The sequence below is a fragment of the Macaca mulatta genome, chromosome 4 (assembly GCF_049350105.2).
Source record: "Macaca mulatta isolate MMU2019108-1 chromosome 4, T2T-MMU8v2.0, whole genome shotgun sequence".
NCBI classification, from domain to species: domain Eukaryota; kingdom Metazoa; phylum Chordata; class Mammalia; order Primates; family Cercopithecidae; genus Macaca; species Macaca mulatta.
This window is the reverse complement of record NC_133409.1, coordinates 73917103-73931172: the sequence shown is the minus strand read 5'-3', so window position 1 is coordinate 73931172 and position 14070 is coordinate 73917103. Positions and strand designations below refer to the sequence as shown.

General features: G+C 43.4%; 1 protein-coding gene across 3 annotated transcripts in view; it reads right to left on the bottom strand.

Annotated features, from left to right (window-relative positions):
- The window catches only part of TIAM2 (TIAM Rac1 associated GEF 2), a 272790-nt gene that overhangs the window by 167448 nt on the left and 91272 nt on the right, over positions 1-14070 (bottom strand). For 2 of the 3 annotated variants that reach the window (XM_015137091.3, XM_077999578.1), the window contains exon 2: positions 3389-3473. The exons of the other annotated variant lie outside the window; for it this stretch is intronic. The gene's annotated coding sequence lies outside the window, so the exon portion shown is untranslated. The remainder of the gene's footprint in view (positions 1-3388; positions 3474-14070) is intronic. 3 annotated transcript variants of the gene reach the window in all.

Below are 14070 nucleotides of genomic sequence, written 5' to 3'. Positions count from 1 at the left end.
AATTTTAAATTAAAACAATAAGCAGTCCCAACTCCCTGACTTCAGAAGGCTAAATCCTAGGTTTCTGGGGGCATACAACCAACTTGGCCCAGGCAAGCAGATAATCAAGCATGAATTTGGAAACGGGGGCATCGACATACAAGCGTTGAAAAGGACTGCAGAGGCCATGTTGTCCGCCTTCCTGGTGCCTGGAGGAATCCTCTCTATAGAGCTCTTGATCTGCAGTCGACTAGCCGCCAGATACCACATCTGGCCCTGAGACACCCATTATTGCAAAGAGGCACCATCTCATCTTTCCACAGCTCTATAGGAAAGTGTTCCTCACGTGAAGCCCAAAGTGGCCTTTCCCTACTGATACCTGCGGGTCCTAGTGCTTCCTGCAGAGGCAGATCAGACACAGCATCCCTGCTTCCCCTGCTTCCCCTTACACACGACACCTGCTCAGACACTCCAAGGTCGGAAATGGCTTCCCTGCTCAGCTTACCACTTGCTAAGCTAAACCCACTCCCTTCACCATTTGGTACAGGACGCCATTTCCACACCTTCCCCAATGGCAATCACCTTCCTCTGGCTATCAATGTGCATCTTACATCTATGGTCTGGAGACAGGGAAACAAGGACACTCAGGGTTATTCAGCACCTACATTCTGAGGTAAGCACCATGCCAGGAGTGTGACATACATTTTCATATTTAATTATCACAGCAGTCCTCTTTGAACTGTATTATTATCATTATTTTACAAATGAGGAAACTGAAGACAAGCAAAGTTTAGCAATTTACTGAAGGCCACAAAACAAGCACAACTGGAAAACTCAAACCAGGTGTCTGTCTGATACCAAAAAGACAACTATATTGTTATACACACAGAAAATGGCATGTTTGCAAACAGTTTTATTGTCATTGTTACTTATTAAAAGTATAACTTATTATAAGCAAGTCTATTCTTTCTGGTGATCTCATGAATGGACTGTTGTTTTCAATGCAAAACAAATTCTCCATGCAAACAAAACAAATTTCAAACTTGTGTTACCATTTAATGACCAGTACCCATATGTGTGTGTGTGTGTGTGTGTGTGTATATATATATATATATATATATTTTTTTTTTTTTTTGAGACAGAGTTTCGTTCTTGTTACCAGGTTGGAGTGCAATGGCATGATCTTGGCTCACCACAACCTCCGCCTCCCAGGTACAAGTGATTCTCCTGCCTCAGCCTCCCAAGTACCTGGGATTACAGAGATGCGCCCCCACACCCGGCTAATTTTGTATTTTTAGTAGAGACTGGGTTTCTCCATGTTGGTCAGGCTGGTCTCGAACTCCTGACCCCAGGTGATTGGCCTGCCTCGGCCTCTCAAAGTGCTGGGATTACAGGTGTGAGCGCATATACTATTTTTAAACCTAATTTGTATATTGAATATATAAATATCTGAGTATATACTAAGTAAAACAGCAGACATTTATATAACCCATATACTCACATACTTAATCATAATCATTCTACAAGGAAAATTGTATTACCCCCATTTTACATAAGAAGAAAGTGAAGCATTAAGAGGTTAAATAACCTACCCAGCTTGCATGGTAGCTCACACCTGTAATCCCAGTACTTTGGGAGGCTGAGGTAGGCAGATCACTTGAGCCCAGGAGATCCAGACCAGCCTGGGCAACACAGCAAGACCTCGTCTCTACAAATTATAAAAAAACTAGCTGGGCCTAGTGGCGCGGGCCTGTGGTCCCAACTACTCACGAGGCTGAAGTGGGAGGATTGCTTGATCCCGGGTGGTGGAGGTTGCAGTGAGCCAAGGTCACGTCACTGCACTCCAGCCTGGGCAACAGAGCAAGAAAAAAAATAGCAATAATAACCTACTCCAGGTCACTAGCGAGAAAATGTCAGAGATAGGATTCAAAGAACTCAGGCAGTCTGACTCCAAATAACTGTAGACCTTAGGCTTTCCAAATAGTGTATTTCAGCAGTAGTTTCGAACATTATTAAAGCATAAACACCTCTCCAAAGCTAATTAGATACTACTTTTGGATATTCCAATGTAGATGATAAAAGAAAAAAAAAAGGTCAACAGAAGCAAAGCTTACCAATTAGGATCAAAATTTCTCCCTTGAATATGTATTATATTTATAAATAAACCCAGAGATATTAGACCACTTCCTGTTTACATGTAATCTAATGTTAAACTTGATCATAATATGAGTGAGGAATTCACATTTCAAAAAAATGTTTAAACAGACAAATTAAACCTTTTAAATATCCTCCAGTGTGAATAAATATCTCACCATGTGACACTGAGCAATTTATACAATGAACCTCATTTAACTGTTCAACTCATACATTCAGACAAAACGTATCTGCTGTGCAGCAGACCCTCTTGTGGGCTCTGGACACAGGTGAGGAACCGGGCAGAGAAGGTTCCCGCCCTTGTGGAGCTTCTGCTCTAAGGAAGGCAGAGACAAGACAACAAGCTGATACACAAATATGCAAAGGAGAAAATGATCATTGAGGGACAAGGACTTTGCAGGGAACTAAGAGGGAGTGGCGTGGTAGCAGTGGCTCAGTGTTCTTTAGATTGGGTGGTTAGGGGTCCTTCAGAGGGAATACTTTGAGCTGAGACCCAAACAGCATGAAGCAGTCAGTCAAGGAGAGCTAGGGCAATCTAAATAAAACAGCAGAAGATTATGCCTGGGAAGCTTATGTTTATCTGAGTGTGCTTCAGCTAAGTACGCGTGAACTCCAGACACGGCAAACAGTCCGGGGAACTACCTGCCACCATTTCAAACCTTGCTGGGGAACTGTTGCGCTTTCCTGCTTTAGTACTTAACCTGCAACACCAACGCATCCAATTAGTAAAACACCTCAGTCGGAATGAAACAGCCTTAAGGTCACAGTTGGAATCTAACCTTTCCTCAATGGCTTCCTAAAATCTACGTCCCCTGAGCTTACCTGATCTTACAACTCCAATTAGAAATTATATGCTCTCTACGTTCTCAGGCAGGAGGTCCTATTTGGTTTGGAGTTTAAGTGTGTGCTCTATCGGTATGTGGCACATAAAAGGACGGAAACTAAAGCTTCCCAGGCTGCATCCTCTCCACCTAAGCTCCCACAGAGGCCTGGCATACCCGTTTTCCACACTGAGTGGGTCATCCAGCACATCCAATTAAAGTGCTTTTGTAATAATCTACTGAACTCTGGGACCCTGTTGCTTGCAGGAACCTCAATCATAAGCATTCGGCAAACCTACTTCGGCTTTCCCCACTCGACTTCTCATACAAAGTGCAATTAACAGAGCTACATGAGAATGTGGTGATTAAGCAAAGAAATATTGACTGACATATACTTTTAAAGCCTTTGAGATATATAAATGCCTCAAACTTACCCACAGAGGAAGTAGGGAGGACACTTAGATTCATTCATCCAGAATGAGTTGGCTGAAGGTATCCTTGTCATTCATACACGCAGCCCTGGCAAAATAAAACGAAAACACAGAGGCGGTGAGAAATAATTTTTCAAAGTCAGATTTTTATAATTAAAGCTCAGTTTCTCAGCATTCTGTTGTATCTTGGGCTTGATACAAGAAGGGAGAATCTGAAAGAGAAATCAAGAGTTAAGTGATTGATTATAAAGGAAATAAGGTCTTCCCACATCCTAACTGGAGAAGCAGATTTACTGCTTCATTCCATAATGTCATGACTGAACCATTTGAAGATAGAATGGATGGAGGGAGGGGAGAGAGAAATACATATAGATGATAAGTAGACAGACAGGAGCTGGATAGATGGATGGATGGACAGACGGATGGACAGATGGACGGACAGGTGGATGGATGATTGATTGTTAGACAGAGCAGGCCTACTGTGACCAAGCCACTTCTTCAGATGCTAGAAATAAAGCAGTGAATAAGAGAGAAAATCTCACTCTCACTGAGCTTCATTCAAATAGAAATACACAGTTCAATAAATAAATAAGAAAAATATCCTAGAGTGATACAGGCAATGCAGAGTCAACAGGGCAATGAGATAGTCAGTGACAAGTGGCTAAATTAAACTGGAAGATTAGGAATTTGCTCTCTGAAATGACAACTAGCCTGAAATCTGAATGGTATTTGAACTTAGGGAAATGATCCCCCAGGCAGAGGGATCGGCTAAGAAACACCATGTCTTGAGCCATTATTATGGATTCTGGAGCAGAATCCAAGTGGGTAGTGCCAAAGGATCAGAATTTCATAACTTACTAAACAGGTGAGGCCAGGCACGGTGGCTCATGTCTATAATCCCAGCACTTTGGGAGGGCGAGGTGGGCGGATCACTTGAGGTTAGCAGTTTGAGACCACTCTGGCCAATATGGTGAAACCCCGTCTCTACTAAAAATACAAAAGTTAGCCAGGTGTGGTGGCTCACGCCTGTAGTTCCCACTGCTTGGGAGGCTGAGGCAGGAGAATTGCTTGAACCCAGGAGGCAGAGGTTGCAATGAGCTGAGATAGCGCCACTGCACTCCAGCCTGGGCAACAGAGAGACTCCATCCCCCCGCCCCCCCCAAAAAAGTGATTTCTGAGTCATCTCCTATTGTGGAGAATAATAATACTTTCTTCCTGTATTTGATATGCTACCTGGTTATATATTAAAATTCATAGACCATGAGTCAACACACCAGAAAGTACCTCTTTTTTTTTTTTTTTCATTGTTTAAAAATGTGAAACAGACTGCTTTTAGAGTGAGACTTATCTTTTTAGAAGGCATGATATTAACTCTGTGATGTACACAAGATACTTTATGATGGCAATAATCATGTGTCCTTAACCCAGAATGCAGTCCTTGATAAAGAATGCAGACTTTAGGGCAGGGGTGTCCAATCTTTTGGCTTCCCTCCAGTCACATTGGAAGAGAAACTGTCCTGGGTGCCACCTAAAATATATCAACACTAATGACAGCTGATGAGCTTTTAAAAAAAAAAAAAATCACAAAAAACGTCTAATAAGGTTTAAAGAAATTTTACAAATTTGTGTTGGGCTGCACTTAAAGCCATCCTGGGCCGCAGGTGGCCCACAGGCCATGGGATGGACAAGCTGGCCTTAGAGCAAGGGGATTGAGACTGGAGTTCAAACCCCAGCCACTCCATGACCACCTGAGTGAGCTGAGCCCAGTTTATTTAGATTGTCTGAGCCTCTGATTTCTTCAACTATATAATGGAAATATGATCTACACTACAGGGTTATTCTAACTAAGTATTTAATGAAATAATGCACATAAAGTACTTAATTGCTTGAAACATGTGACATACTCAAAGTAGCAAAAAACCATAACTAGACTTTCACTGTAAATAGTCACTATTGAGAAAGGTTTGACGATCACAATGACTAACGCTATAGAAATACACCTATACGAGGGCCGGGCGCGGTGGCTCACGCCTGTAATCCCAGCACTTTGGGAGGCCGAGGCAGGCGGATCATCTCAGGTCAGGAGTTCAAGACCAGCCTGACCAACATGGAGAAACCCTGTCTCTACTAAAAATACAAAAAGTTAGCCGGGCGTGGTGGTGCATGCCTGTAATCCCAGCTACTCAGGAGGCTGAGTTAGGAGAATCACTTGAACCTGTGACGCGGAGGTTGCAGTGAGTGAGATCATGCCATTGCACTCCAGCCTGGGCAACAAGAGCAAAAGTACGTCTCAGAAAAAAAAAGACAGAAAAGAAAAAGAAATACACCTATACAACCTGGCATAGTAAAAAGAACAATGTTCACTTATAGGATACCAGGATTGGGGTGGACCTTTTAAAACCCACCCATTTCCTTCATTCTACAGGTGAGAATGTGAAGCTCAAAGAGGTAGCATGATTTGCCCAAGGGGACATAATTAGCTCGGAGAACATTTTCAGAAATTTGTTATATCTGGTCAAGAATGCCTACCTTATAGAATACATTCCATATTGATTTAAAACTTTTTAATTCACTTTGTCATTAACCCAGTATGGATACACTATTTATTTATTTTATTTTATTTATTTTATTTTTTGAGACAGAGTCTCACTCTGTCACCCAGGCTGGAGTGTAATGGCGCAATCTCGGCTCGCTGCAACCTCTGCCTCGCAAGTTCAAGCGATTCTCCTGCCTCAGCCTCCCAAGTAGCTGGGATTACAGGCACCCACCACCACACCCAGCTAATTTTTGTATTTGTAGTAGAGACGGGATTTCACCATGTTGGCCAGGCTGGTCTCAAACTCCTAGGCTCAAGCGATCCACCTGTCTTGGCCTCCCAAAGTGCTGGGATTATAGGCGTGAGCCACCACATCCAGCCGAAAAAACTATTTTCAAATGATAAGAATAGAAAACTGAATCAAGCTGTACTGGACTCTGTCTAAATACATCATACTGACAGTCTTTAAAAACCAAGAATTGTAATATTTTACTGATGGCCTCATAAATGATTATTTACTAACTGAAAACCATAAAATATAAGATCTGCCATATTTTAGTGTTTCCAATGATAATAATGTTGGATCTCAAGCATCTGTTACATGACAGAACTTTCCACATATTCATTCCAAATACCACCCTATTTCATGTTTTTTGGTTTCTATGCCTTTATGTATACTGTTTCCTACAGGGAACGCCTCCCTGGAGAACTTCTAATTACCCCTCAAGACTCAGCTTAAGTGTCTCTTCTTCTGATCACCTACTTTCCTACCGCAAAACTCACAAGGTTATCGCTCCCTCCTTCACCTCAACACTCTTTCTGTTACAGGCAATTGCCTTGCAATTACTTCTTTTTCACTCATCTGTCTCCTTTACTAGAATTCACTTATCTTTCCCCTTTACTAGAACTGCTTTAAAAGTGAAGTATTTTGTTTCCCTGGTGTCTGACACAATTCCTTACTCATGGCTGCCTGATAAATGTGTTCATGAAATAACTGATTCATCCAATTGCTAATAAAACATGATTAAGATGTTGCGTGGCTTGCTTTTCCATCATATCACCGTAACTTGAGTTAAAGAGGAAGCTGAAGCTTAACTACTGGTCATTTTGGTGTTTTTTGTTGTTCGGTTTTTTTGGGTTTTTTGGGTCTTTTTGGTTTTTTTGAGATGGAGCCTCGCTCTGTTGCCCAGGCTGGAGTGCAGTGGCACGATCTCAGCTCACTGCAACCTCTGCCTCCCAGGTTCAAGCAATTCTCCTGCCTCAGCCTCCCGAGTAGCTGGGATTCAGTTGCCTGACACCACACTTGTCTAATTTTCATATTTTTAGTAGAGATGGGGTTTTGCCATGTTGGTCAGGCTGGTCTCGAACTCCTGACCTCAGGTGATCCACCCGCCTCAGCCTTCCAAAGTGCTGGGATTACAGGCGTGATCCACTGCGCCCGGCCAACTACTGGTCATTTTGGATGGAAATGATTTTAAGCAGGGTTATAGAATATTTAAGCTTAAATCACATTGACTTCATCCCTGTTCACTTTGCAGATGAAGAAAGTGAAGTCCAGTAAAGATCAAGTAGACCTCTCACGTAGACAGCGGGAAAGAGCTAAGACTACAACTCAGATCTCCAAACAGCTACATCAGCTCCGTTTCCAGCGTGACAAGTTACTGGTTCTAAGAATGCTCTTCCTTGGATCCCAGCGCCTTCCTCACGACCCTCTCTACTTTCTCCATGTGCTCTGGTGCCACGGGAACAATGAACCTTCATTGAGCTGGACTGCAATCCAGCAAGTGACTATTCTTTCAACAGTGGAGACTGGACTTCGCTGCCAGGGAAGGTCCTGTTTTAAGGGAGAATTCGCAGTGGGCCAGGACTGCAATATCCTGTAACCACAGAAAGCTCAAACAGGGCACCTTGAGCATGTGAGTCTGTGAGATCCAAGGTGGTGCTAGGTAAACTATATCTATAATAAAACTCAAGCAATGCTATGCTTTTGCTTATACAAAGAGTGCTTGTATCTCTCACAGCATATAGGTACCATGTGGGGACAGAGTCAACAATCAACAGATTGATGGCTCATGCTTTTATCAGCATGAAAACCAGCCAGTCCCGCAGCCTTGGAGCTGTCCGCTTGCACCATGACATCAGTGTAATTTTAATTTAACATGAACACACCTTACATTCTTTTCCCTTGAGCTTTGTGATGAAAAGTGGTTATATTTTTACAGTGCTAGGGATTCTGCCCCATGCCCTATTCAAAAGCTGAATATAATCCGGACCTTCAACTACATCACAAAGTTTGTTGTTGTTGTTTGTTTGTTTTAAGGCCACATCTCAGAAATACTACATGATTAGTCAATCTAGAAGCCTACTGCCAAGGACTGGGTGACGTTCAGAGTGCCCAAAGTTTATAAAACTTTCATTGCCAGGTGAACCACTGTGCAAGCCCACAGTTCTCGGCACAACTGTCAATGCAGGGCAATGAGAAACGGTGGGGAAGGCAAGAGAAAGTTACTACTTACCCTGTGCCCTTCAAACATGCCACCCACCTCCACCCAAACTACATAAGTAGAATGTAGTTTACAGTAATTTACATAAGTAGAATAATTTACAAAAGTAGAATGTAGTTTTCAGTAAATGTAATTTTACTGAAAATTTTCTCTCAAACTCATGCCTTCTTCAAATAATATCTTCTTTGTAGCCACCATCTCCCTGAATTTAAAACATGTGTTAAAGTTGCTGGGTTTACTTTAGCCTCGTTATCAGCTAGGCAGCTTATCAATTCAGAGATTCAAGTCAATGTTTGTAAGAAAACAATACAGAAAGTGGGATGTTTTCCAGGACTGGGAGTGAGAAATGTAACTCCCATCTCCCCTAACCCCTCCTGTGACCCAGGTTTGTAGGATCTAACTGGGCCCTCCAGAGTCTCCATTTACAGGTGGATTACTAATTATCTCATCACTCAGGGCCCGTAGAGATTTCAGACATAATGAACAAACCATTCTGTGACTCTTATTCCAAGGCATTAGGTAAGAATACATCATAATGTGGTATGCCTTAAATAACAATTTTCACCAGCCTCTCACGTCCACACTAATGCACTGTTCCTGCACAAAGAACTAATGGAATCAGATGCTGCACTCAACAAAGGAAAATTGTAGAGTTACCCAGTAGACTATAGAATGGGAGAGAAGCTGCCATTCATGACAAAGGGATGACTAATTACAATGAAAACAGCAAGTTTCAGTCTATCCTCCCCAAAGGACAGACTTCTATACACATGGAGCACAGTATTTACTGTGTACTGTAAGCCAAGTTACAAAAAGACCCTTGTTCGTTATAAAACAGCCCATGTGAAACGCCAAAAAAAAAAAAAAATGAATGACCGGCTGGAAGGAGAACAAGGTATATCCATTTTGTTCACTGCTCTCCCTAGGTTGGTGGTCACATCAGCCAATCTGGCTTCGGTTTAGAGTAAGTCTTTCCTAGGAGTCCCACAAGGTTCACGTATCCAGTGACAAAACTCAAGGATACAAAAGTTAGCACCGTTTTTAAGTTAATGACATTCAATTCAAGAAGTATTTGTTGAATATCTATTCTGTTCAAGTCACTATGCTAAGTGCCAGAAATACGATGGTGACACAGCTTGCTTCTGATCTTGCCTGTACACAAACAAGCCACTAGTCCCAACACGTGTGGTAGGGAACATGGTTGGGGGTAGGGGTAAGAGGCTGTGAAGTGGCCCCTACCCCACCAGAGTGGCCCCTATCCCTGTCTTCAAGACTCAAATACAAGAATAGTAACACTCACACCACAAAAATCACCTCCATGCAGTGCCCTAGGTAGATCAGAATGGTTCTTTCTCCACTAGGATCCTATTCATGTTTTAAAAAAGGTCAGTAAGTTCTCGGACACTCCTCTTAAGAAGGGGAGGTAGGCACCCCTATGCCCCCTTCACCTCGATTCTGCTTCAATCTATATATTACAGCCGACGTGACACTAGGATTTCCACGGCTGGGCCAGAAAATGCCAGGAGGTTTACACCTGGTTCTCTTGGTGCATTTGCCCTGAAGCTCTGAGGCTACATATATCTGGTTCCGTTTGTCACCTGTTGCCACACTGTCCAGCATATAAGACTTTACTTCTGGAAATTCTATCCCATCCCTTGCCAAGACAAAATAAATTGACTTAGCACTGGTATCTAAAAGCTGCCACGGACTTCTGGCTTCCAGACAGAGGTATGACCCTCATCTAGTTGACAGACAAAACTCACTGGGAAAGTGACATTCTTCATTAGGGAACAGCAATATAATAATTCCTCATCACTTCCAAATGAACCACACCATCCATGCCCCAAGAATTACACATATTTAGTATCTGGGGAGGCTTGTGCAATATTTACAACATGCACCATGTTTATGTCAGCAGGCTAGTCCTGTAGACGACAGGGGCAGGCAATCACGTTGCACATAAGAAATAAAGCTGCATGGGGTCAGGAGACCAGCTGCACGGCCACAGCAGTAAATGCCTGCTTCCCTCTTCCTCCTTCCCATGAAATAAATGTCTTGTCCGTCTCTCTCGCTCTCTTTTTTTTTTTTTTTTTTTTTTTTTTTGAGATAAAGTCTCACTCTGTTGCCCAGACTGAAGTGCACTGGCACAATCTCGGCTCGCTGCAACCCCTGCCTCCAGGGTTCAAGTGATTCTCCTGCCTCAGCCTCCTGAGGACCTGGGATTACAGGTATGCACCACCCCCCTCAGCTAATTTTTGCACTTTTAGTAGAGATGGGGGTTTCACCATGTTCACCAAGCTGGTCTTGAACTCCTGACCTCAGGTGATCCACCTGTCTCAGCCTCCCAAAGTGCTGGGATTACAGGCGTGAGCCACCGCGCCCGGCCCCATCTCTACTTCTTTTCCAGCCCTGTCAATCAATACTCAGAACCATCTCATCATCAGTCCTGGCATCCATTCAAAGAGAAATGAGGAGAGGGAAAAAAGAAGGAATAAGATTCGTAAACAAATAGAAGAGAATGATTTGGGGGAGGGAATGTTAAAAAGTAGCAGGGACTCTGGATTATCCCTTCCATATCCCTTACTATCTGTCAGAACCTCCCACCTAGTTAGCTTCACCAATACAAGCTCCAAGTATAATAAGGCTCTCTCTCTACAATAGGCAAAATACCCCACTTTAATAGCTAAAGGAACTACCAAAAGACATGATAGCTATCCATTCATTAAAGGAACAGCTTGCGCTTCTATGATATTTTATTTTATTTTATTTTATTTTATGTATTGGGTTTTGGTGGGGGGGTTGAGATGGAGTTTCACTCTTGTTGCCCAGGCTGGAGTGCAATGGTGCGATTTTGGCTCACTGCAACCTCTGCCTCCCGGGTTCAAGTGATTCTCCTGCCTCAGCCTCCCAAGTAGCTGGGATTACAAGCGTGTGGCACCACGCCTGGTTAATTTTGTATTTTTAGTAGAGACGGGATTTCTTCCATGTTGGTCAGGCTGGTCTCGAACTCCCGACCCCAGGTAATCCTCCCACCTCAGCCTCCCAAAGTGTTGGGATTACAGGCGTGAGCCACCATGCTGGGCCTATTTTATTAGTTTTTAGAGACAGGGTCTTGCTCTGCTGCCCAGGCTGGAGTGCAGTGGCATGATCATGGCTCGCCACAGCCTCTCCCTCCCAGACTTAAGTAATCCTCCTGCTTCAGCCTCCTGAGTAGCCGAGACTATAGGTATGCACCACCACGCCTGGCTAGTTTCTGATTTTGTGTAGGGACAAGGTCTCACTATGTCACCCAGGCTGGTCTCGAATTTTTTATCTCAAGTGATCCTCCTACCTCGGCCTCCCAAAATGCTGGGATTACAGGTGTGAGCCACTGCACCTGGCCTATTTATACAATATTATCTTTTTCTTTACCCCATCCTTAGATTGAGCAGAGTGCTTCTTTTCAGTACTGAGGCAGCATAGGGATGAAAGAGGTGAATAAATAAAATCAAATGGGGGACCACTGAGTAACTACTGAGGCAGAAGACTGGCACAACAGCTGATGAAAAAGGTGGCTTGAGCGAGAACAAAAATGCAAGCAGCAGCTACCCTACAAGAGGAATTCAAGTGCTCCTTAAGGGAAAGTCAGGGGGAAAAAATGAGAGATTTACTGACCTGACAGCAGGAAAGAAACATTCATACATCACTTGAAAGGGCAAGCACCAAACAAATTCCTCAACCACTTTTGTATCAAGCAGCGTGTTCAAACCCTTCATGGAGACTGAGGCATCTCTATGGAATTGTGGGTTCAACAGCCCTCAACAAGTACCTGTGGAATGAGTGGCTTTCAGGGAGCCTCTGCCTGCCCAGGCTCTGTGTGAATGGTTCCCAGAAGTTAACCATGGCTGGACAGGGACTCCTGGCTTTATCTCAGGGCTCAGTCGACTGAGCCAAGTGCATTTTCCAAAGGGTAACTTTACTTCATTCCAGGACTAGACATAATTTCTGAAAAGTGGCATGTTATGGGAAAAATACATTGTGGCTTTTTTCTTTTTTTTTTTTTTTTTTTTTCAGAAAACTCATTTATAATAAAGACAGTGTGACCACTGATCCCTTTCACAAGGGCTTGAAAGTAAATAACTGTTGAATGACTGTAAGTCCATGGGGGGCAATGAGTGAATCAATGAAGGAAGAAACAAACAAATGCACGAGCAGATGGAGATGCCAATCATTTCTGTGGTCACAGAATCCCTGGATTTAGGCAGAATCTGGAAAGATCTGTTCTCAAAGGCTCTAATGCTACAGGCTGCCACAAATGACACCAAGGGTGGTTAAAATATTTTACCCTCCTGATTTTTCAAAACCTGTCACACTTTTCCTTCCTGTAGACAAAGCAAAAGCTAACGATTCACTGAACAAAGAAATATGTCCTGACTGGCCCCCTCACTGTGGACCTCCAGGAAACAATGATTTCAGAGGCATGAGCTTAGCCGCAAAAGTGAATGCTACAGACCTCACCAGAGAAGAATCGAGCTCATCCTAGGCAAGGTACACTTCAAGATCTGCTTCAACTGTCACCCTGCCCTCTGGGGACATCTTACAGGTTCATCCTAAGACTGCAGATGTTGGTCAGGATGGGAAGCATTATTTCCAAAGCTATTTTATAGCAACATACTAACTGTATTTTCATCTTGGGTAACTTAAAAGGTGCCATCCTTGACCTGGCACTTGAAGATGCCATGTTATGGCTGTGCACGGTGGCTCACGTCTATAATCCCAGAACTTTGGGAAGCTGAGGTGGGCGGATCACGAGGTCAGGAGTTCGAGACCAGCCTGGTCAACATGGCGAAACCCCGTCTCCACTATAAATACAAAAATTAGCTGGGCATGGTGGCATATGCCTGTAATCCTAGCTACTCAGGATGCTGAGGCAGGGGAATCACTTGAACCTGGGAGGCAGAGGTTGCAGTGAGCAGAAACTGTGCCACTGCACTCCAGCCTAGCGGACAGAGCAAGACTCTGTCTCTCAGGAGGAAAAAAAAAAAAGGATGCCATGTTGATTTACCTAAACTTCTGTCTAAAGCCAAATATCTCAGAAAAAGAAAACCTGTGGTTATACACCTTGCCCACAAAATGTAGTTTTATAATAAATTATCTCTTAAGCACTCTCCATAAGTGTTTTCATTTCCTCCCACTGACAAACAGTCCAAGGGAGATAAAGAGGCACCAGCCCACTGAGAATGCCCTTGTGATACCTGTGTCAGCAGTATGGACATCAGAGATAAGGTTGTGAACAATGCTAACAAAGATAAAGCTGACAGCCTCAGGGCGGATAATGTGCCTCTCTGGCAAGTGAGAAAACCACTTGACAGAGGGCTACTTTGGGTTTTGATTCATCAGTGAATTTTGTTGGAAGGAACACATGAGAGTTTCCAGGGGTCAGAGAGCTGTTCCTGTTTCATTTTACCATCATCAGAACGATCCAAGCAGCAAATCCACATAAGAAACGTTTGGGGTTTTTTTTATGATTTTTTTGTTTTTTGTTTTTGAGACAAAGTCTCGCTCTGTTAACCAGGCCGGAGTGCAATGGTGCAATCTCGGCTCACTGCAACCTCTGCCTCCCAGTTTCAAGCGATTCTCCTGCCTCAGCCTCCTGACAAGCTGGG